Source organism: Plectrocnemia conspersa, unplaced genomic scaffold, assembly GCF_051122295.1.
Source record: "Plectrocnemia conspersa isolate PC_06_02 unplaced genomic scaffold, ASM5112229v1 ptg000005l, whole genome shotgun sequence".
In the NCBI taxonomy this organism is placed as follows: Eukaryota; Metazoa; Arthropoda; class Insecta; order Trichoptera; family Polycentropodidae; genus Plectrocnemia; species Plectrocnemia conspersa.
In genome coordinates this window covers 30,953,284-30,979,071 of record NW_028277169.1, presented here as the reverse complement: position 1 = coordinate 30,979,071, position 25,788 = coordinate 30,953,284, and the positions used below count along the sequence as shown (strand labels likewise).

Below are 25,788 nucleotides of genomic sequence, written 5' to 3'. Positions count from 1 at the left end.
CCAAAAAGTTGAGGGTCCGGTATCTAGCTAGCTTCGGTACCTACGATAGTGAGGTACCGACAGCTAGTCTTAAATAATTGTGCAGGTGGTTTAAATCCCCACATATGCATTCGGTCTGTTTTTTTCTACAAAGTGATTTGACTTCTATATGGAGATGAGCTTCCATCAACTCTTTTACCAGATAAATCTAGAGATATTTCAACTTAAGATATTAGAATCACTATTCAGAGAGCAATTGAAGGTATTCTCTATATTTAAACGACTTCTAAATGCTGTAGCTGTAAAAATATAAAAAGCGATTAAAACAATGTTTTTGTTTATTTTTAGAGAATTATCATACTGAATTGTTTACTAAATAAAACATATTTAGTAATAAAATAACCTTAACGCATAAACCAAACCTAATAAAATATAATAAAAGATGTAAAGCTAACTTTTGAACTTTCATTAGGTAATGTTTGGGTTTGAACAGATAATAAACGTTTCGTAACTATCAAATCGAGTTTTATAGACATTTTAGAGTAAGATATTATTACACTAACTCATCATTTAAATTATATTTTCACTAATAGAATTATCTAAGTATATTCAGATATGATTCTATATAGCTTTAGGGTAATACATATTCACTGTTATATACATGTATATAATTATGCATTTTATTTATTATTTTAATTAATACATAAAATAATTTTGAACCACATTGTATGTTAAAAATACTCGAACATCTATTATGATTTTTTAATAATCGCCTCACATTAAATTTCCGATACATACCTCTGAGAGTTCGTCTATGGGCGTACTTAGGTCAAATGTCATTTTTTCTTAAAAGTCGTGTCAAATCCGCCTACTTTTTAACACGCCTGTATTTATGTTGGGATCAAAAACCTCCAAAGCATCATTAAGATGCAGCAAAAATTTAACTAAATTGTTAAAACGAAGTCAAGGCCGCATTTTCTCATTTAATATGCGGATCTTTGTTTTTGTTTCCTTATGATTGACCCAATCTGACGCATACACGTGTATATAAGATTGACTAATTAATTTTTCCTAAAGAACGAGCATACATAAAACGGAATTTTTCAATGTCGACTATATTGTGTTTGGAGTCCTTCAAGCATGAAGAGAAGTATCCTAGATGAACGGATGTGATCAATGCTACTTTTTTATGTATCAACAAATATGCGTCTTATCGACCTTACTTGCAACCCACAAACATCCTTAGAAAAAAATCTTCATTAATTGGAATCATATTTTTGAAACATTAGATATACATCGTTTTAATTGCAGATATTGCATTTTTTATAGTATCCGTTATTTTTTATCAGTGTTGTTTTGTATATTAATCGTAGATTAATAAAAAGATGCAATCATTGCATTGTGTAGATTTTAGCTATTAGTGAATTAATATTTTAATTAATTGCTATAATTATAAATAATCAATGATTTGATGATTAATTATTGGGAATGAAAGTCAAATTATGGTAGTAAAAACTTTTAGCTTTCACACAATTAAAAAAATATGAATAAAAAATTCACTATAGAAATTAATAGCTTCAATTAAAAGACAATAACCGATTAATTACAAGTCAAAAATTGGACTGGTGTTCAGCTATATAAAATCTCATGATCCTATAATGAATCTTGGACGATCGTCATCATGACATTGTCTGCCAGTGTCGTGGGATACGGCTGAATGCTTCACCGTTACGTTGTCGTTATGCTCAGGAAATTGCCCCGGGAATGCGTTCATCGCACTTTCCTACGACATTTTGTTTTCATACACCAGTGTCATAATATTGCTATGTTTATTAGGTTGTTGCGTATGAAATGTCGTATATCTAGTATAGAATAAGAATGTACTAGAGGAAAAGTTGTCTACAACAAAGTTAATGATTGAGAAAATTATTTTCTAGCAATGCTAAATTAATTTGCAAATATTTTTAACATCTAAAATACATGAGTTAACATTGTAAAAAATATTACTTTTTTAGCTTAATAAATAAATTGATAAAACAAATACGAATGACATGCAATCTATTTTATGCAATAAGATAATATTTTTGGTTGTAAAAAGTATTTATTTTCTTAATATGTGATATCCAAAAAAATGGTATTTCATATAATTCATTATGACTGATTGAAATACCTACATAGTTGGTACAGATTTTAACGCATTAGTATTATGCCTGTAAAGTTGCAAAATAATTTATTAAAAAATCAAATAATAATAAATAAAAAAAAATATCTGAATATATTTGATTATAAAAGTTGATTTTTTAAAGAAAATGTATTACCAGTTTATTAAATCATAAATTTTCTAAAGACTGACTTTTTAATGGTATAATAAAATTGCTAAGTTGAATTCCAGAAGCTCATAATACAAATTACTCGTAATACTTTTAAAGTGGGTTTCAGTTTTGGAATATCTTAATTGGATTTTTCCATTATGGCCCAATGTCTTATGTATGGCAATTATTATGTATATGCATTTTTTATTTTAAGTCAAAAACTTTAATGTACATCTATCATTGTTATCCTTTCTTTTTTTAACTGAAAAAAACATATCGAAACACAATTCATTTAAAAAAATATATAAACTTGTGTCATAAAAATAGGGTAATTTAACCATTGCTTAGTTCTAAACGCAGGTCATTTTTATATATGACTTTGATATTTTCTTAATCGACCTTGTCGTTAGTACATATATCAGCTTATATAAATCCATAGATCTAAATATATTGAAAACATTTTTTTGGTCAAAGTATCAACATAATAATATATAATTATTACTTGCTAAAATTATCAAAGTTGCTATTAAAAATACTGATTAAGCTAATAAATCGATACATATAGGTACATTTTTTGTTTTTATTTTTTACAGTAAAATGTCACTAAAAAAATTAAAATCAGTTTAAATGATTTATTTGTAAAATAAATATTAATGGCAAAATTATTATTATATATACAACTGGTTTAAATGTAATATTTTAATAGTTAAAAGTTGTTATTGTAAATTAATATTAAATATTCATTATGAGCGTGCTGCAGATATTGATATAGTTTATAATCAATAAAATAGTATATTGTATATATAATATATAAAACATCAGTGATTTAAGTGTTAATAAGATAATTTCATAATTTTTGATTCGACATGGAGGTGTAAACGGCTTTTTACGTCTCCTGATATTATTTTTTTTCAGGTGCAAAATTTGAGTAACATTGCCTTCATTAAAAAATGTTATGCTAGCATAGTAAAATTATTAAGTTATGCATTAAAAAGTAAGCAATTCCAAAAAAATCGAAAAATATTATATCTTGTATTAAAAAAACCTTTCTTGAGATTGATAATTTTTTTCTATTGCTATTGTTATCTGGTTGATTTCCTTAAAGAAAACTCTAGTGCTTATATTAAATAAATAAATAATAGTTTGAAGTTATTAAATAAATATTAAGTTAGCGAGCTATGCTTTAATCATAGTACAAGAGCAATTCACTCGGGTGGCTATAATTTTATTTATTATTAAGAGTTAGGATGTATAATTTATAATAATGGGTATTAATAAAAATAATGGTGACTTAACCAAAGAATAGGAGTGCAAGTACTTTTTTAGTTATTAAAATAAACTGTGTTTATATGATTTTAATCTTTCACGTGAAAAAATATTTGGACTTCAAATTATCTTTTAGGATATGTAGATATTATTATACACAATAAAATAACAAAAACAAACTAAATGTATACAGTAATTACTATACAGAGAAGTGCGTAATTTTTCAGACTAATAAACTGAAAATATATTTAACTAAATTAAAAAATGGTTAATAAGATAATCCATAGTTAAACAAGTTTATTTAAAAAATAGATGTGCAGTTCGATTTTTTTTAATTATTTACACATTACTAAAATATCAATATAGTATATAAATTTATTTACTCACTGAGTAAACTTTGGAATCTTTTAAGCCCTTAATTTATAAATTTAGAAGTTCGCTTTTAAAATTATGGAATTTGCTATGCAATTTACAAGAAAACTGTCAAATATTCTACTTATGAATTGCTATTTTATTTGAGTGGCAATAACACCTTTCAGAAGAAAATTTTCATTTATCCAGTAATAATAGATAACAAACACATTTTTTGCCTGTATTATCTTGTTTTTAAATAAATAAATATAATAGATACGATTGTGAAAACATTAATTTTTTATTCAGAACAATTTTTTAAATTCATAAGTACCAAGTCACAGAATAACTATGATGATGCTATGGAAAAGAGTTGATTGTAATATAAATGAAACAGTAAAATGTTATAAATCTTTTACATTTGATTTATAAAAGCACTACCATACTCTAAATTGACAGTTTCATACTATAAACGAAACATGTATGTTTTATATCATGGTTTCCACAATTTACATGGTGATGAAATTCATATGTATACATGGGATGAACCAACTGCATCCGAAGGATCACAAGAAGTAGTTTCTTGTTGTTTAAAACAAGCTTGACCGTTACCCTTTGAGGAGCATTGCCGTACATGTACGGCGGTCGATCTTTCACTGTTTTGAGGTACTCCAGATGATTATATATTACATATATAACTGAAAAATTAATTAATAAAACACTTTTTAATTGTATAATATTTTTCTAATTAATGTAAATGATTTCTATTGAAAATAATACCAATAAATTAAAGAGTACAAAATAAATTAACATAAAAATAATATTTATATTAATTGAAAATTGATATAAAAAATCCACAAGAGCTGAATAATGTATAATAAATATATTATTTAAATAAATATAATACACTTATACAAAAAATAAGTAAAATAAATCAGAGCAATAAAACTTTGCAATATAAAATATTATAAATAAATAACAACAGAAATAAATATAGAAAAATACGTAAAATTTACTCTCTCCCAGGTGTATATTAACAAATTAACAAATATGTATAAATTAACTTACTACTCAAAGTGTTCGGTCTAGTGATAGCAATATAGATATTATTGAACATAAATTCTTATTATCTGGACATTCATTCTTGCCAAATGATCGTGATTTTTGTGTTGTAGAAATTACATAAAAATATAAAATAATTTTATTATTGCTTACTAATATTTTTAAATCAATTTATTATCCAACAATAACATTTTATGGACTTGCCCTACTTTCTAAATCAACGGCTCATATATAGTTATGTATTTTTCGTCTACAAATAAAACGTAAAATTATAAAAAAAATATTGAATTCTATAAATTCCAAGTGATTCAAAAATTGTCATCAATAATTTTTCCACCATCATCTAAATATTATGTTATTAATTTAAACAAATTTTAATTACTAATATATTCATATAAATAATTATTGCTACACATTTCATTTTTAATAAGCGTTTTATTAACCCGATGACCCTTGGATGTATACACGATATTTTTTTATATCTAGGGTCATTTTTTTCTCTCAGGCAAGTTCAAGTCAATATTAGCATAATTACTTAATTCGCTTATCGTACAATTTTGACTGATACCTCAAACCGGCCGGCAGTGGTTGAGCGGTCGAGGTCAACTTTTTGCTTCTTTACCAAACGGTGGTAAGCTACGAGTGAACTGTGGGGTCAGCCGTTGAACCATCTAGCACGATTCAGCTAACGAGCTTATTAATATAAATATAAAGGAGCATTATTAAAGCTTTAATTCGATTTTACGTTAATTTATGATGATGGCTAATATATGGTCTACCGTCTGACTTCCCACGATTTTTTTTATAGAACAACTTTTTCATATGCTTTTAAGAGATTTTCGTATAAATTATATACAATTGAGTTAACGATATCTATAAGTCAAACTTCGCTGCTTATATTGATTTGATATCACCCACACTTTTTAGTATTACATTTAAATAATTAGTATTGTGGTTCACAGATATTCATACTAAATATTTTAAGAGGCCACTATGTGTTTGCTTGCTTTACTATATGTGAACATAACGTGCGATTTAAACGAATGCGGCAATTAATCACAATTGATTTAATTGCGGTATATCGAGAACCATACATCATGGTGGCAAATGATGAAAAATCTTTATTGTCTATCCCGAGATACGTGACCGAGAGTAGTTCACGATAATCGTTTCTCAGGGGATCAACCCGTACACCATGATGATTTATTTAAAGGCGAGCTGTTCTTAAATCAATTTGTCTTTAGTTCAAGTTGCATGATTGTTACGAGCGATTGGAACGAAGGGGGAATTTCGCAAAAGGTACAACGATACGGTAACCTCTGCGGAAAGATAGCGATCTTTGAGGTGTTGCGGATTGAATGACACCTCAATCATTTTGGCGATCTAATCTTGACAACATCAATGTGAGGATTATGGGATAAGTCTGCCATGTACGTCGATAGATGAACTGGCATTTTTGATACATGTACAATGTACTTTAAATAAATCTGACTTCTACGCTTCATCATTCTATTTATGGGTATTAATATGTGAAACTCTATAGCCAGTGTTTTATATATGGTGTATATATACAAGCCTTCCATTTCGTTTACAATTTTTCTCGCAGTCTTATTTTGGATTTGCAATTGTGTTGGGAAACATTTTACGCTATACGCTATAGAATTTAGGTCTGGTGACTGTGTAGATCATCCTAAAAGCGCCAAACCCTTTGATGCAAAGTATGGCTTGGAGAATTATTTTCTGGAATCAGATGATAGCGTGGTCTGTGCTTAGAAATATTTTCAAGTAGGAATCCATTAAAATGGATTCAAACCATCGCATGTGTACATATTTCCTACCCCTGCTGCTGCCATGCAACCCCAGAACATCGCTTCCGCCACTATATTTGACTTTAGGTACTACGCAATCAGTAAGATATGCTTCTCCGACTCTTCGACGCACGTCAGGAATCCCAAAATGTTAAAAAAAGTATGATTATTTAAAAAAATTATTGCTTTAAATTTTTTTTGAATAAATTAAGTTTTTAATATTTTATTTATATTAACTAATTTTTATTTAAAATTATCTTAAAGCTGCTTTCATGGGACTAAATGACTTTTGCCTAATCTTCAGATGTCCAATCTCGGGTGCACTCTAACCAGGCTTTACCATTGTTGAGCTAAAAAATGGATGGCCCTCCGCTTGCAGGGTTCAGCAGCCAGATTTGAAGACATGACGAGCAGTTGTCTTTAGTTTTCTTCTAGTTCTTGGCTTTGATTTGTAAGAACCAAATTCTTTGAACTGTTTCAAAGCATTTTGGACAGCGTGTCGTGAACAATTAACGTGTTTACTACTTTTCAATATATTCAGTCAATATATCCGATAATTTTAATATTAAAAAATCTGGTCTTTTTTTGATAGATATAGAAAAGGCCTTTGATATAGAATTGCATGACGTATTAATGTATACAATTTTAAAATACGGATATTCTTATAATAATATCTACATTTTACAGCCATACTAGATTAATAAAACTATGTTGTTTTGCTAAATTTATATTTTACTCTTTTTTTTTAAATATGTATTTTTCCTTAAATTTAATTTTAGTTACGGATCATATTTTATTTTATTATATACTTTCAACAATTGCAAGCAATGACAATGGATATTATCGAGTATTGTGCTTTTAATATATCTGTATGCTTTTTTGTACATATGTATATTTTTGTAATACATTTTTATAAAAAAAATATTTTTAGACTTAAAATACGTATTCTTGATTTTTTCAATACGATGTTATGAATATTTGATTCGAGAGCATTATCGTACAACTTTCGTAGCAAACGTTCAGTCAAAACACTGATAATATCGATCTTCACCCGAGTCATATATAGTTCGTAGAAAAAACAAATTATTTCATTCCGTCATTATAAAGTTTCTGAAACGCTTCTCGAAAGCATACGCAAGCCTTTAATACAATATAAGCTGAGAAGAGTAGCTGATTCTCCTTGAAACCTTCACAACAGGATCCATCAACGACACGTAAAATAGCATCATAAAATTGTAATATTATATCTTCTTAGATGTGTGTTTTTTTACAGTGGAATTCATTCGGATTTGATCCTTAATTTGACTACCTGTTATGTTGAACCTATACCTAAATTCATTTTTTATAGCATCGAATTAACGGGGCTCCACTGTACGCATTTGGCTCGTTTGAGGACATCTCGAGCCCGACAGGTGGCAGACGGAACGGCTCGAATTAAACTGCAAGAAAAAAAAGATACACCATCATCCAGGTAGATTCCAATCGAATCGGATGTACCGTTTAAGATAAAAGCGAAGCAAGTAATAATAAAATGTAATTAGAGGCAGCGTACAAAGAAATACACTGTAACTTTGTGTGTAATTAACACACCCACAGACCACCAAGATGAGCCGCGAAGTAAATTTCGCGTCTCTAGACTAGGGCTCTTAGGAGAGGTTTGAGAAGCGCTGCCGGCGCGACAATGACTTCATCTGCCCTGATGACGTCACATAGTCATCGACCTTCGTCTGATGACTCGGCCGAAACCGCATCGGTATGATCCTCAAAAATGGGAACCGAATCATAAGCTCACCCACGATCTTGTCTATTTTTTACTTGGCAAAAATTGATTTGATGAAGTTTTCCGTTCTGAGAAGATTGGCGAAGTGTGTTGGCAGTTAGGGACTTGAGGAAATAAAAATGCAATATTCATATATAAATAGTCATTTAGACATAGTATAAGAGCTTTTTTGTCAATCTATACATATATCAAATATTGCTATTTTTCACTTTATTTAATTTGCATAGTACAGGCATATATTAAATTGTAAATTAATGTAAAAAAACTTAGTATCGTACTCATTTCAATCAGTATTGTACTTGTTAAAAAATCGAAATTAAAATAGTTTAAATGGACCAAAATTTTTATATATTCTGTATTTATAAAGTTATTGTATTATTGAATTTTATTGCAAAAAAATATAAAATATAGACTAATAGATTCGGTAAAATTATATTCGTGTCAAGTAAATAATTAACCTTTCAAGCTAACTAAAATTATTTAAGTAATATTATTTACTGTTTTTTTTTATTAAATAACACATTTTATTTAGCTGTTAATAAATATTCAGGATAAGATTTATATATTTATATATAAGAAATAAATTAAAATAATTATGTCTCAAATAAATATATTAAAACTTCCACTAAATTGTGTTTAAAATAAAAAAATATTTTCCATCAAAATTGGTTTTCTTGAACTCTAGTTTTAAATATGATATAATCATTATTAAAAAATCAAGCATTCGCATATAAAATAAGCTATAAACTACAATGATACAATTACATTTTTTGCTACATCACTTTTTCATACTAATAATTGTCCATTATATAATAAAACAATAGCAAATTATCATTACTGTCCAAAAATGGCTACTATTTTAACCATTAAATAGAGGTTAACGAACACCGTATATAATCAATAATTTATAATGAATGCAGTTATATTTAAATTATTTATTACTATTAAATATGCGTTTATATATTTAATTATTGATCGCCTTATTAGGCGCTTATAATAAAGTAGTAAATTATTCGGTAATTATTATACTAATGCAAGAAACGTTAAATTTTACGATCACATGGTAAGAAGATTCTTCCTTTAAGTTTAAGTACACATAAATCTAATATAGAAAATTCATTTAAATATTATTTATTGATTATTTTATGATGGAATATATCGTTATAAAATGATACACAGGGACGGGAATAACATGAAACAATTGATCGACCGTGTTCGTCGTGAATTTTACAAATATTCATCTCAAAGCGCAATCTCTGGAATTCTAAAGTTATTGAACTTCCAAAGGTTTTGAAAAGCGCCGACAGAGACAAACATTTGACCTTGGTTTTTAGCTATGCATCACCGACACAAAATTATATCTTCGTCTAACAAAAGGTATTTGATGAATTCTCTCACAATTTTCACAAATGTAAATAAAATTGTATACATTGCACAATCGTTTATTACAATTTAATTTCTTCGAGGTCTTTGCAATATGATGAAACTCCGCGATAATTTGCAGAAATTTATAAAATACAACTAATACCTTTTTAAGAGTTAAGGCAATGAAAATTGTCAATATTAAAATGCATACATTATGGGCATAACATTAAATGGCGAGGCATTAAATATTAAAAGTGCCTTTGTCTATCCTTTGCCTTCTATAACATGTCTAATGAATATTAAAATTATTATTTATTATGTATCTTTGAATATTAAAATAAGCTTTTAAGAATAAGATATAATATAGTCATTAAATAAAAATCCATTACTATTTGTTTTAAACCATTACATAAAGAAATTTGTTAGTGTCGGTTTATCTCCTCAGAGATTTTATTAAATAGTTTAAAGGTAACATATACAGATATATAATATATAAATTAAAATATATTATTAAAATTATTATCGTTATTATTTATTATATAAATGAAAATATATTATTTTTATTTATAATTCAAAGGAATGCACGGAGTTAAAAATATATTTATATATAATAATCAAATAAATGACATTAATTTGCAATGTAACATATTAAATTAAAGTAATATAAAAAAATAAAATGCAAATAATTTTTTTTAATAAATGAATAACGTCGAACGACGACGATAGACAACACGTAATGCTTTTTGCGAACCCCTATCTTTTCACTTGACCAAAGACGTCTGCTAAAACAAGTAAATATGCAATCCTAACTTAAACAATGTTAACAAAACATAAGTTAAGCCATTTAACAATTTAATAGGATACTATTAACAAGCCCAGTCTCCCCTGTTGTACTTTCATTCGTCAAAATGAAATTATTGGACAAGTATATTCAGGGAATAAAATATTAATATAGTAAGATATTATCGGGCGTCAGTCGTAAGTTCTGAGTATTAGTGCCTACATACATATGCACGTATTCAGAGGTATTAAAAGCTCTGCGACTGGTTTGTATGGTTGGTCTACAAGAGGTTGGCGGCCGCTCAAGGCCGTTCTGCGACCCCGCAAGGGCGCGCAGACCCATTTGTCAAGATGGACGCTCGCAAATTGTGACTAACTGGACCGCGGGCCCGCGGTGCGCCACCACTGCCGCCGTGGATTAACGCCATTATTCATAATAACGGGCAAAGAATGCTGCTGGGATCGCATTTATAATGCCGTATGTATAACTTGTGTGTTTGGACGTGCGTAATTTAATATATGCAAAATGGTCGCATTTGTGACCATAACGCTTATGTAAGCGATTAACTATCAAAGTACGGGTTAAAAGTTTATTTTTGTTTTGGAGAATCATAGAGATGGTTCATATTGTGGCGCCTTGCGCGTTAGATGTATTTTTTATTTGTTTGTCCGTTCAGTTACAGTCTTTTATCACGTTCATTCTTATAATTGTCGTGGTTACGGTAATTTAGTGCACGAGTTTAAGGAAGAACCCCCATAAACCCAAAACAAGAATTTAAATATTCACAGCAACTTCTTGAATTTGGGTATTTTTCGTTAAAAATATACTTGCAAAAATATTTGTCCAAAAACCTAGCTTTTAAAAAAAATATTACATTGCAAAGTAATAATTTTATTTAAAAGCAATATATATTCAAAATTAAATAGCTTCGAAAATTTATTTGCGTCTGATTGAATATTCACGTCATCTTAATATGGACTTTCTGTATTTTGGACGAAAATTGCCTACAACGAAAAATCCACACAGCGAAATTTCTGAACATAAATGATTATTTGATTGTCAAATATATTTTATTTTTGTAAAATTGGTGTAAAATTAAGTCATTTTTTTTTCGTCCTTACATTGCATTTGAAAAAGTGATTTTCCTTTAATCATTTTAATATTTTTTAATAAACAATATCTATTACACTTAAGGATGCCAGACCCGCATAATAATGATTTGTCCTGCGTCCCGCATAAATAATTAAATGATAATATTTATGAATTTCAGGAATCGCACTAAAGTGACAATAAAAAGGCTATCTTGGAAATTTTTGTTTTTGCAAGACAAAGAAAGACAAAAGGAGAATAACATTTTGGGGGAATGCGATCTTACTCAAATGAGAACAATCCTCCTCAAAGGAGGACATCTGGCCATGTTAGTTGCACGCTAATTGTCGCGGAACGCGTTAGATGTTAGGGAATCCTCGAGCCGCTCGAGTATTTTTGAACGTAAACATCTGCGTAAATCGTCGTATGCCCAAACGTTCAAAGTGTGCGCGCCGAAGCTTACGCCACGAGGAGTTGACAGAACTCTCAGTCCCCGCGCATCATGAGGCGTATGTAAAATTTCTAAAGAATGTATGTTCAATATTTCAACCATGTTACGATTGTTGAAGTATATTAAACTATTAATAATGTAAGGCAATCTTTGATTGAGCATAAGAATGAATGCTATTATCTACAGTAAGGAGGATTGTCCTCCGCAAAAATGTTGTCCTTCTTTGTCCCTTTTATTCTTCTTGAGCAAAAATTTCCAAGATGCCCTTTTTATTTTTAGTGTCTTCTTTTGCTATTTTTAAAATCTGTTAATCTTGTAATATTAAGAGAATTATCATAATTCGGCATTGCACTGAACTGTATACATTGCGTATCATCCTCGTAACAGCACCACCTTCCAGGTCTACGAGGGGTATTTATGCTGCCCGAGCCCTTTGGCACACTTGCGTTACTCTGCTATGTTTTGTTCCTCCTAGATAGTGCCTTGCGTTCTACCTCACTTCCTCTCAAGGGTTTGGATTTTAACACAAACGGTCTCTTGCTATCCCACACTGATGAATGGCGTGCGTCCAGCGTTTGGTAGACTGGCGCTTAATGAGATGCAGCAATCAAAAATCACAACCGACAATAATACAAATCGACACGCCACCAAACACTCTCTACATTTCCATTTCTAATAGCGGCATCTACATTTCCCTTTATATGTGGATATTTATATATAGTAATAACTGTTACCAGCTTTTCTAAATTTCCACTTTTTTGGCATCAAAGCCGATTGTGATTACGTTGATATTTTTTGTAGAGATATGCATGTTTTTTTTTATTATATAGAGTGAAATACATATAACGAGTGTTTTTTTTTTTGATATTTTTTCAGAGATATGCAACGCATTCCTTTGTATTTGCCTCAGACCATCACATTTTTAAGGTAAGTGATTTCACCGTTTTTTTAATATTTGCTCACATACGCTTTTAGCAAATCTTGTAGCTAATTTTGTCGCAATATTATGATAATTTTATGAAACGTAAGCACTCAAAAATATGTTGTTTATCAGTCACTCTGTATATTTTTATTTAATTTAAAATATTTATTATAGTAGAGGCGCCATATGCTTTTTGTTAAAATAAGGTTTTTTATTGAAATGTGAAATATTAATTTTTATGATATAATTATATTGCATTGAGGAGTTAAAACAGGTATTTTCTGAATATGAACGATAATCTTATGAATTACACTATACCGGTAGCAATAATAATAATATACATTTAGATATGTATGTAGATAAATAAATAAGTTTATTGTAGTTATATGGTCTAATAAACGTTTTCATTAAATATTAATTGTGATTTTTTTTTAATAAATTATTTAAAATATTTCTGAACAGTTTAATTGTGAATTAAACGAACTAATTAAAGCTAATTATACTATTAATGGTTATTCAACTATTCCATGAGAGTAATAGCTTAAGCATTATATTATTTCTTACAGTAATTTGCTAAAAAGTATATTAAAAATTAATAAATTAATTCTCGCTGCAAGGTTCTTTGTTTTTATATGTAAAGTAATAGCTTTAGTGGAAATAACAATTGCAATTTATAATATAAGTTTTTGCGGATTTTTTCATATTTTTATGAAAATATATATTGTTTGAAATAGTTGCGAAAATGCCAGTGAAACGAATCGATAGCATAGCTGCACTTTTTGTATAAAGCGTGAATCAAGGTCATATTTTTTGACATTAAATTTATATATTTTTTGCTGAATGCGATTAAAGTGATGGAATAATTTGCGAACCACATCGACTTCAAGTAATTGAATCTGGGAAACGGGAAAAACCTGATGTTGTAGATAATCGGCGACAACATGATCTATCATCCAATTAATAGCGATTATGTTGTATTAATGTAAAAACAATTATTTATCAATAAAAAATGCGATTACAGAAGATAATCTCTTAATAAATACTATGGCTCACTTTATTTATTATAGCGTCTTTAATTTTTTTATCAACAAAAACATTATAATAAATAAATATAAAAGTGTTTATATTTTACATTATATAATAATACGATAGAAAATCACTAAAGCGTGCCTAACATCAAAACCTAATTTCATTACAAACACTATGGCGTTAATTCACAACGTACCCAAATCTCACACTCCAGGGGTCCATTCAAAAGGATGCTCCCAATTTAATAACGTCAAGATTGACTACTTCATCAGACGGTAGAGATTGATGATCTTAAGTCCGAGAATAAAACGATAAAAATCACCAAGGACAAGCGGATAATAAATATTTGTTAATTGGACAGTTTTGCACTTCCTTTTCATGAACTATCTCTTACGGAAGCTTTTAAAAATAGTTATTCCGGTTAAGATGGAATATTCATTGGAATTATATAACGTGCTCACTGGAAGGATGTTCTCATGATTTAATGTGACAGTTGTCGCTTTGCAGAAAGGAAGCGTCTGTCTCTGATCTTTCATCGACGCTATTAATAACGTGAATTGAAAACTATTAAAGGTGATGTTAATTATATTGTCAGGTTAAGAGTTTACACCCTCGTTAGTATTAAACGTGGAAGAAATATAAACATTATTATATTTTTATACTACCATATGACAAAATTAAATTACAATAAAATATATATTAAATGTCTATCAGTGATTCATCAAGACAACTATAAATAAATTATTTTTTGACCAATTTATTGGGATGTTTTTCATGTTTTTCTTTCATAATTTTAACAATTTCTGTGGATTTCATGAATTTCGACAATGATGGCTAAAATATTGCATCATCTCCAGATTCTTATGAAAACATAATATTTTAAAGTTGGTACCTATTTCTGTTTTTTATTGAATAAATAAAAGTCGGCAGCCGGTCAAAAGAGCGTGCGTCAAATGAGCGCCGTCATATAAGCGCTGCATTATAAGCGCTGCGTCATAAGAGCGTTGACCAAAGTAGCGCTGTAACAAAATAGCGTGCGTCAAATGCGCAGAGAGTCATATTTTTTTATTTTATTTTTTCGATTAAATTAAGACCATCGTGGCCTAACAGGTTACCCCAATGCGCCACGATGGTCGAAAGCAAATTATAAATTTATAAAACATAAAAAAACGTATATATATAAATAAATAAAACAATACTTAACATAACAAAAAAAAATTATAAAATATTAAAATTAAAAGATATAAACCGGATCAGATCCTCGTAGCTAACATTACATAAATCAATTTTCAATGCCAGCGTATTAAGGAGCCGTATGGCCACAGCTATAGGCGAGTCGGCAAGTGCGGATGTCCTAGCCCTAACTGCCATCAAAAGAGGTCTCGATCGTGATTCTCGAAAATGTTCCGGAACCCAAAACTGGAATTCCTCGAGAATAGCTGGATTGTCGACAGCACCTTTTAGTAGTTTGAAAAAATGCTTAGCGACATACAGCTTTCTGCGAGAATTCAGCGAATCATATCCCAACGCTCCTAAAAGAAAGGCGCTGGGATATAAGAACGGATAATAACCAAATGTCCTTTTGTAAAGGTATCTTAAATACCTTTTTTGAATTTTTTCTACTAAAAGGGAATATTTGGCTATTCGGGGATTCCAAATTATAGATCCCGATTCAAGAATGCTACGAACTAAGGTGTCATAGAGGATGCGAATAACTGACGGATCGTCAAAGTGAAAGGCATTCCTCGTAACAAAGCCGAGCATCTTGGAAGATTTATCACAGACGTCGTGTATGTGTAGAGAGAACCTCCATTTGCTCTCGAAAGTGATTCCGAGATCTTTAATGGAAGTTTCTCTAGTCAAAATGTTACCACCGAGATGGTAGAAATAAGCTGATGGCGAACGGGATCGAGAAAATGACACAGTATGGCACTTTCCGACACTAAAGGGCAGACGGTTAACGGAAGCCCATCTCCACAGAGAGTCTAAATCACTTTGTAGAGAGAAGGAGTCCGCAACAGATCGAATGCATTTATATAATTTTAAATCATCTGCGTACAGAAGAAAACTTAAATTTTTAATTGCTGTATTTATGTCATTAATAAATAACACAAAAAGCAGAGGTCCCAGATTGGATCCTTGAGGAACCCCCGAAGGGGTAAAATATTCTTTTGATAATCGGCCACCATAGGTTACAAACTGTCTACGATTGCTTAAATAACTCGAAAATAACCGAGTTAAATTATCTGAGCAACCGAGGTTTGACAATTTTTTTAATAATAACGTATGACAAACTTTGTCAAAGGCTTTCTCAAAATCTGTATACACGACGTCTTCTTGAATTCCGGCATCGAGAGAAGTTGTCACCGTTTTGGTGAACGACAGAAGATTAGTAACAGTGGAACGGGCAGGACGAAACCCATGCTGTTGGTCTAATAAAACTTGCTGAAAGTGATTGTAGAGATATTTATGAATAATTATTTCAAATAATTTAGCAGGAGCTGACAACACTGCTACTGGTCTATAATTCTTTATATATAATTTGTCACCCTTTTTATGAATAGGGGTGACTTTTGTGCATTTCCATAGATTAGGAAATGATGATGTTTTGAGAATCAGATCATAAATACATTTTAGAGGAGCAGCGAGACTGACTTCGCAACCCTTCAAAATAAAATCGGGAATTAAATCAGGTCCGTATTTAAGATCTGAGTGCTCAGTTTCTTTGATGGTCAGTACTGAAGACCAAGAACATGAAGTAGGAAGCGACTGAGCAGAAGTCGAAAAATATTCCTCGAAAACAGAACGAAAATATTGCGCAAAACCGTCAGCAATATTTTGTGAACCATCCAATGTTTTATCGTCGAGGTTCATCACTTTCGACGTCGACTGAGTAGCGCGTTTAGTGCTAATGAATTTCCAGAACGCTTTGGGATCATTAATAATTTGTTTTTGGCAATTTTTGTAATGATTGCGATGACAGGAAATTATTAAACACTTAACGCGTGCTCTTAATGAACGAAATTCCTCGAGAGCAGATGGATGTCCCGATCTCTTCCATAACTTATGAAAGGCGTGCTTTCTTTTTAGCAATGAGATGATCTCATGAGAAAACCATCTAGGATATGACATGTTAAGCACTTGAGGGCGCTTTCGAATAAAGAGCTGGTCGAATGTACTATAAAGAACCTCATAGAAGGCCGCAAGGGAAGATTTAACATCAACGCACCCGCCAACTCGGCTCCAGTCCATACCTAAAAGTAAATTATTTAATAAACCAAAATCTACACAATTTCCAAACGACCATCCGAAATCATTCCGATCGCTCACGCATTCCAACTCATTCGTAGTTATGCCATTTTTATTTATATTTAATTTTATCATTAGCGCCGGGTGATAATTATCTTCCGACACCAATACGAATTCGCTCTTAATTACTATGCAATTATTTACATTTGTATAAATTAGATCTAATTTGTCACCAAAATTATTATTTACACAATTTATTTGATTTAAATTAAAAATATTACTTATTAAACTTAATTCAATTTGGCACTAATGTTCGTAGGTAAATTAAAATCACCCAAGATGATACATTTTTTCTTAAAAAAATATTCAGATTCCGACTGAATCTTACGAAAAAATGCAGCAGTGACGTCTTTTAATTGATTCGGCGGAAAATATAACACGAATATAACGATTGAAGTTCGTTTCGTCTCGACGAGGATCCAGAGATATTCTCTATGATCTATGAGCGCTTTTAAAAAGAGCGCACGTCATAAGAGCGCAAAAATACTTGGAGAATATGAAGTAATGAATATTTTAGGAATTAGGTATATAAAATATAAGTAAATTGTGAGAACTTTACAAAGAATTAAAATTCACAAGATATAGGCGGTAAAATTAGCTATCATTAGATTTGTTTGGTAGTGTTTATCATTATTTGTCAATTTAATGAAACATTACAGAACAAATGTAATGATAAATTCAAAATCAGCGTTTCATTTTAGTAAAAATATATGTATATCGTACGTATGGGGATGGGGAGCCATACTCGAGTATGTACGTAATAATTAATAAATAATAATGTTTTCATTGACTAATTATTTTAATCGTCATTACGCTCTGGTACATAAAATACTAATTTTACCACCTATATCTCGTAAATTTTTATTTTTTTTAAATTTCTTACAATTTACATATATTTTGTATACCTAATTCCTAAAATATTCATTACTTGATTTTCTCCAAGTATTTTTGCGCTCTTATGACGTGCTCTCTTTTGTCAAACGCTCATATGGCTGTCTGCGCATTTGACGCACGCTATTTTGTTACAGCGCTACTTTGGTAAACGCTCTTATGACGCAGCGCTTATAAGGCAGCGCTCTTTTGACGCACGCCCATTTGTCCGCGCTCATTAGTGACGTTGCCATAAAAGTCGTATTCCAAATATTTTTTTTCTGTTTTTTATAAAAGCTCACAAATGCTTATATAATTTCAGGAAAAACTGCAGATCAGTGCATATATTTTAAATAAAATTTCAGATGACATCACACAGTCACAATTACTTTTACAGCAAATTTAATTAGTTCGATTTGAATTGTAAGCTAAGAGTTCCTTGTCATCATTCTATCATCCTCGTTCCAAATTAATCATTAAATCAAAATAACTCTTCATACAATTCTACAACAAGTAGTCTAATAATAATAATAATAAAACCTATTTGGCTTATAATGCCACTACATTATCGAGTAACTTTCATTCGCGGCATGCGGGCCTTGCAGTGATAATTAACTTTTTTTTGAAAAGGTACGGGCAACGTTACGAAAGTGTCAAGCGGAAAGTATTGTATGCATAACAAGTTTTTTTAAATTAAAAATTATATCCATTTTTGTAGTAAGGAGAGTGAGGAAGGAGCTCAATTGTGAGAAAGACTAGCAAAACTGGATAGGTCGTAGAACTTTGCTCCGACGTCGACAATATTGTCTTATTTTGCAGTTTAATAGTAGCTCTATAAAGATCGAACGTTTGTAGATAATGGGTAAATATAAATAAAATACTAAAACTAAGCTTTATACCCATTGAGATAACAACTAAATTTAAATATTCGTCTCTAAGCTTTTATCGAGTTTCGTCTGTATAATATCATATTAGGACACTTTTGCTCTAGGAAATATTTAATTTATTAACTTAATTATTATTTGCAGATTATATATTTTTAATTATTAATAGTAAACTGTTAATAAATTTAAGCTCTTGGTCTTTAATCTCACATTTGCAGCAGTTATTTGTAATATTTGCAAAGTTAGTTTTTTGCAAAAGATTTAACTACTTACATATTCTAATTGACAAATGAGATTTTCGTATTTCCATTATAAGTAATATTTAATTTTATTAGCGAGCATCGATTATTGTAAAAAATGTATCCTGTATTTCAATATAAGGTATTAAAAAACTATTTTTTAAATTAAAAATATCTGCATAATAAATACATAAATTTCATCTATGACATCTATGACTTGCCACACACGACCTATGTCATTTCTATAATCGCTCGCATGACTCATGCGTGTGTTTTTTCAATCATCTACTTGAGTTTATATTGTACAATATTTATAATAAACACAATATTCAATCACGATTTCGTGCGTTACTGTGGCTCGTTTGTTTTGTGTCCAGTTGAAATGTGATGACAGCGAGTAATGACAAGCACGCGTTTGAGAACCACCAGTTTAATGGACCAATTAATCGTCGGATAAGCTTAAACGGAGTCCGTCGGACCGCGACCGTGAAATGTAAGGTTCACCGAATGCAGGTACATGGGTAATTAAAACCAGCGATGGGCAACCGTTTATGGGAATCAATCAATTAGGTAAACAGTGCCTTCTATTTATTATATACACTCAAAAGCAATGAGATATTTAATTAAATTTTAATTTCACAAGATCATTTTGTTAAAAATCTACTCCAAATTAAATTATTAGAAATTTTCTTTTTCTTTTTACTAAATTCAGACCGCCGCTTCTCTCTTCGCATCCACTGAAGTACGGAAATCAGAGCGAACCCACTTTGGAGACGTCTAATGAACAATCTTTATCATAACAATTCGAAACAAACAATCTTTATCATAACAGAAACAAACCCCTTTATTACCAGGAAAAATTTATACTTTAAAAATAAGATGTCACGGTTTTCCGGATGTTGTCTGTGTTATTCGTCCATTGAAGATTCACATTGAATTATATCCATTCATAGATGTTATAATAATAAAATAATGGAGATATTTTCAAAAAGAGGTAGGGATACTGTGAAATATGAATACGGTTTGACTTTTTCATTCACTAATATTGTGGTAATGTCGGTTATAACAATCACGAAATTCATTTACGAGTCATGGTTTTGGATGTTAAAAAACTGACACAAACCGCGAAACTTTACCTTGAATTTTAATGATTACAAGTTCACTTAATTGTTCTGATAAGACTTGGAATATATTACTGAAATTTTATTTTATATAATTTAAAATATTTTTTAATGAAATGTGCAATAATTGTATTTTTTTAAAAATGTTTAAAATTTCCTCTACTTATAAACTTTAAAAGTGGTGGGGGTTACACAATAGAAGGTCATTAACCACTTGGCGGTCGGAAGCGGTTTCGTCATCAACGCTGAATAATAGCGAATCAAGGTCGAGACTAGAAGCCTCGATTTGACGACAGAGAGACGTTAGAATATTAAAAATACAATAATAATAAGAAAAAAAACGTTTGAATATAAAATCACAGCGATCGTCAACTCCGTTTGTTCAAATACATAATAAAAAGTACATACCCCATAGGCCCCGGCGAGATTCGAACTCGCGATCTCCTGTTTACTAGACAGGCGCTTTAACCAACTAAGCCACGGTGCCGCTGGCAAACCATACGATCATAACCCTGAATTGCACTGATTTTATTTTTAGCGTTAATTATGATTTTTATATGAACCGGTATTTATCTTGCTCTACTTGTATGTATTTTTAATCAATTACTGCACTGTTTGAATTTATTCTTGAAAAATATTTAATAAACAAGATAATAACATACTATCTTTGCGGTTATGAATTAATAACCATTATACTATGGTTCCAAAATTGACATAGAAATAAATACTGCTGTCAATATAAATATGTTTGTTATAAAATGGCGTATTTAATAAGATAATATAATAATTATTTACAAATTTAAATATAACGAGAAAAATAACAAACTAAGAAATAAACAATTGAATTTATTCTAAAAATACACGTTATTTTTAAATGTCATTTTTATAAGAAGATATGATTTTTTAGAGTCTTAATTTTTTTATTTCTAACAAATTTAAAAAAGTCATTTTGGGTTATATATCTATATAGTTATTTATTTCAGCTATAATTTTACTATGTATTTTTTTCATTAGTATAACACATTTCTATAGAATTATTTTTTTATTTTGCAAAAAATTGACATATCTTCTTATTTTATAAAATATTGAAGAGGTGCTTTAGAATTCTATATTACTTCAAAATTTTTATTCTATTATGAATTACCAATCTTGAGAAAATTATTAAAAAAATTGTATGGAGGGACGATCAACTTATTATATAAAACTTTTTTTAAAGCAAAAAACTATTTTTATGCCATATTTTATTTTTTTGGCAAATATTATAAGGGTCATTAGGAGTTGTATTTTATAGCAAAAAATCAAGTCTTGATCTTTAAAACAAAGGAATTAACAGCATTAAGAAAATTGCAAGTCTTATAAAAGTTTGTAAGGAGGTCCGATCAACTTAATATAAAACTTGTTTTCGAGCAAAAATCTATTTTTTTAATATTTTATTTCGATGCAAGTTTAGCTTCTAAGCGATTTACAGTAAGAAAACTGTTTAGTAGAATTTTATCTGAAGAAGTTATGACATTTTAAGTTTTTAAATTTGCCATCACTTTGCAAAAAAATATATTTTTTTAGCAAATATTATAGTGGTGCTAAAGAATTCTATATTACAACAAAATTCTGTTCTTAGTAACTAAAAAAAAGGAATTATCAACGTCAAGAAAATTGAAAAGTCTTATAAAAGTTTGTATGGAGGTCCGATCAACTTAATATAAAACTTGTTTTAAAGCAAAAAACTATTTTTTTAATATTTTATTTCGATGCAAGTTTAGCTTCTAAGCATTTTATATCAAGAAAATTTTTTTGTAGAACTTTATCAGACGAAGTTATGAATTTTTAAGATTTTAAATTTGCTATAATTTTGAAAAAAATTGACATATTTTTTTTAGCAAATATTATAGGGTTACTTAAAAATTGTATATTATAACAAATATTTAATTTTTAGTTATTAAACAAAGGAATTAATAGCCTTATAAAAGTTTGTACTGAGATCCGATTAATATATAAAACTTGTTTTAAAGCAAAAAACTATTTTTTTTTTATATTTTATTTCGATACAAGTTTAACTTCTAAATGTTTTATATAAAGCGTTTTATATAAAGCGGAACTTATTCAACGGAGTAATGAATTTTTAAGTTTTTAAATTTGCCACTATATTGTAAAATATTAACATATTTAATATTTTTAGCAAATATTATAGGGTTGCTTTAGAATTCAATTTTTTGCCATAAAAACAAAGGAATTACCAGCCTAAGACATAACTATTTTTCTACTAGTTATGTTTTAAGATTATACATAATTCATGTCATGCTGAATATAATTTTATGGGAGATGGCTTGCTTCGAAGCGATTTTGATGCCGTGTTTAGACTTGGTAGCTCTGGTATTTTAATGCCAGATATCCTTATTAGTTTTTTTTCTGGTGTAAACCAATCTGATTTTGTAGCACATATATGCGAATATACTCCACTCAAAATCATCAACGCATTGACACCGTCAATATTAGACATAGTTGTAATCAAATACAACTTTAAAATCTCGGTGATGCGCTGTATCAAGTATTTATCTTTAGAGCATCTCCTAGTATTCGATTTGTAGAGAGCTGATTGGAAAAGGTTCAGAAACTATATACATTGCGTAAGTCACTAAAAAACCGACGATGATATTATTTTTTTCACATTAGTAATTAAACAGGAAAATATTTTAATAAATAAAATAAAAAAATAATGAATAAAATATTTGTGTTATTTTAACACAAATATTATTAAAAAATAAAAACGTCACGTAATCACGTAAACTATAAAGTCTATATCCGGCTAATAATTCCTTATGAAAAAAACAAAATCCTTGAAAAATAAAAACTCAAATATTCTACTGGTAAAACTGTAAATAAGTGGTATAGAAAAGTTTGAGACGGTAGTAAGTGCTTTTTCGACATCATACGTTGACACAAAAATATACACACGCGCAAACACATACAAAAGTCGCATCGGCGATAGATAATCAGGCAGTTGACTTAATAAACTTAATTTTAAGCTACATAAAAAAATATTTTTACGTCTATTTAAATGCAAAGTCATATCTAAAATACATAATTTATATGAAACACAAATAAAAATGGGCTTAACAAAGATACTTGCTGTACTTTCTGAGACAATTATTTTTATTACCCGTTCCTTTCTGGCAATTTTTATTTTATTACCTGAAATTTGAATCTATATATTATAAATACATATCTAACGGTATTGCAACTCTTTTTAAAAATAGTTTAATGACTACTGTTTTTATTAAAAATATATTGGGATTGTTTATCGCAAGCCAGTTGACCTTAAAATATTAATTATATTTAAAATTATATATCAAAGGATACATTTTGTCATTTAAAGAGATGAGAATAATTTACGACAAGTGTCAAGTGATAAAATCTGCATTTCATTATCAAGTGTGTAAATAAATTGGATTAAAACATAATTGCAACATGATATTCACAAAATTTAGTATAAAATAAAAAAGACTATTCTAATCATTTTTCATAGTAAATATATATAATATTTCACATGCTTTATAACAAGGCACAAACTATTGATTTAAATGTTCGTTGTTTTTACTCGTTATTATTATAAGTAATATGAATGAATTATTCATCAAAATAAACCGCAACATGATCTCATACCGTAACATTTCTTTCAATAGTTTTATTACATAATATTTTTTATGTTATTGCCATTAAAATATTAGAAGAGCTTTTTTGAACATTAGCGAAAAAATTATACATTGAGACGAGTTTTGACCCCCGACCTTAAAACCGCAAGACCTCCACAATGTAGCGGTAAAGCCACGCGTTCGCACGATTTTTTTACTATTAAATTATACCCATTTGAGAAAATTGTTATTGATTATGAATTTGAAGGTATTTTTAATATCAGAATAATCGCTGTATGAGGTTAGATTAAATAAAAAAATCAATAACTGTAAACGGAAATTATTTATAAAAATAAAATGTATAGCGTTTGATTTTCACGTTTTCCTTATTATATCTGCTTTAAGAATGGCTAACATAAAGCGGTAGCTTATAATTAAATATGACATAAATCATCGTTGTATAAAGATACAAGAGTTTGAACGAGTCGATGAACATATTGGATAATGCAACGAAGGAGTGTTAAACCAATTATTATTATTTTAAAATAGCGAATCATTTTTTCATGATGATTAAGATTTTATTTTATATACTGTAATATTTTGCAATAGAATAGTTATTATTGTATTAAGTATTTTAATATATTATAATTAGGCATAATAATGTATTTAATTAGTACTTTTAATTGTATCATTTTTAGATTTATTTAAATATTTTTTCTTAAAAATATATATCAACCGATGATTTCATTGAAATGACATGTTTTAAAAAATATTTTCGGTATAGATTTAAGATTTGATTCAAAGAAGTTTAAAACATATTGGGAAGGTGTGGAAACAAGGCATGTGGGCAGTGGCGTAGCAAAGGTAGGGGGGTCTGAATCGCCCCCTTGGCGGAGCGCAGCCAGTGAATTTATTTTAATTAAATATAAATTACAAAAATTATCTTGTCTTTTTTCTTGACAAAATTCTTGCTACGCCACTGCATGTGGGTACCACACGCACTAAGCGACGAGAACAAAACCACGCGCCTGCCCCATACTGCGAAAATCACATGAGAAAAAAATAATGAAATTTCGAACTAAGCTCAGAATTGATATTGATATAGGGGCAAGTGCACCCCACTTGACCCTTACAAAATATTTTACTCTTATTAGAAAGTGTCTTTTTCAATCCAAAATTTGCGTCTTTTATACGATTTTTTATGTATATATATACCATTTTTATCAATTATTATAAAATTTTAATGTAATATAATTAGTTATATAACAATAAAATTAATTAATAATGATTATGATTTTAATCTTAGGTTCGATACCCCTGAATTTAATATACATGCACACATGATTGTCAAACTTTTTTAAACGTATCAATCTTGCAAGGAAGTCCTTTTTTTATTACTCTGTATAATTTCACGCTTCGCCCTTTAATTATTTATTTATGAAAGGAAGCCCACCGCCTCCCATGCAGATCCTGTCAGACAAGTATTTTTTACCGGTATACTCTTTACAGTTACGCACCAATCGATCAGCTGGAGATCGAGT

General features: G+C 29.4%; 1 long non-coding RNA gene and 1 other non-coding gene across 2 annotated transcripts in view; one reads left to right on the top strand and one right to left on the bottom strand.

Annotated features, from left to right (window-relative positions):
• LOC148235420 (uncharacterized) overlaps positions 1 to 14,117 on the top strand; it is a 74,136-nt gene extending 60,019 nt beyond the window's left edge. Inside the window, exons 3-4 of the long non-coding RNA XR_015809506.1 lie at positions 13,121 to 13,171; positions 14,019 to 14,117. This is a non-coding gene — a long non-coding RNA (uncharacterized LOC148235420). The remainder of the gene's footprint in view (positions 1 to 13,120; positions 13,172 to 14,018) is intronic.
• Positions 14,118 to 21,031: 6,914 nt separating this feature from the next.
• TRNAT-AGU (transfer RNA threonine (anticodon AGU)) lies at positions 21,032 to 21,105 on the bottom strand. The gene has a single exon. It is a non-coding gene; the product is annotated as a tRNA-Thr (tRNA).
• Positions 21,106 to 25,788: the final 4,683 nt, after the last annotated feature.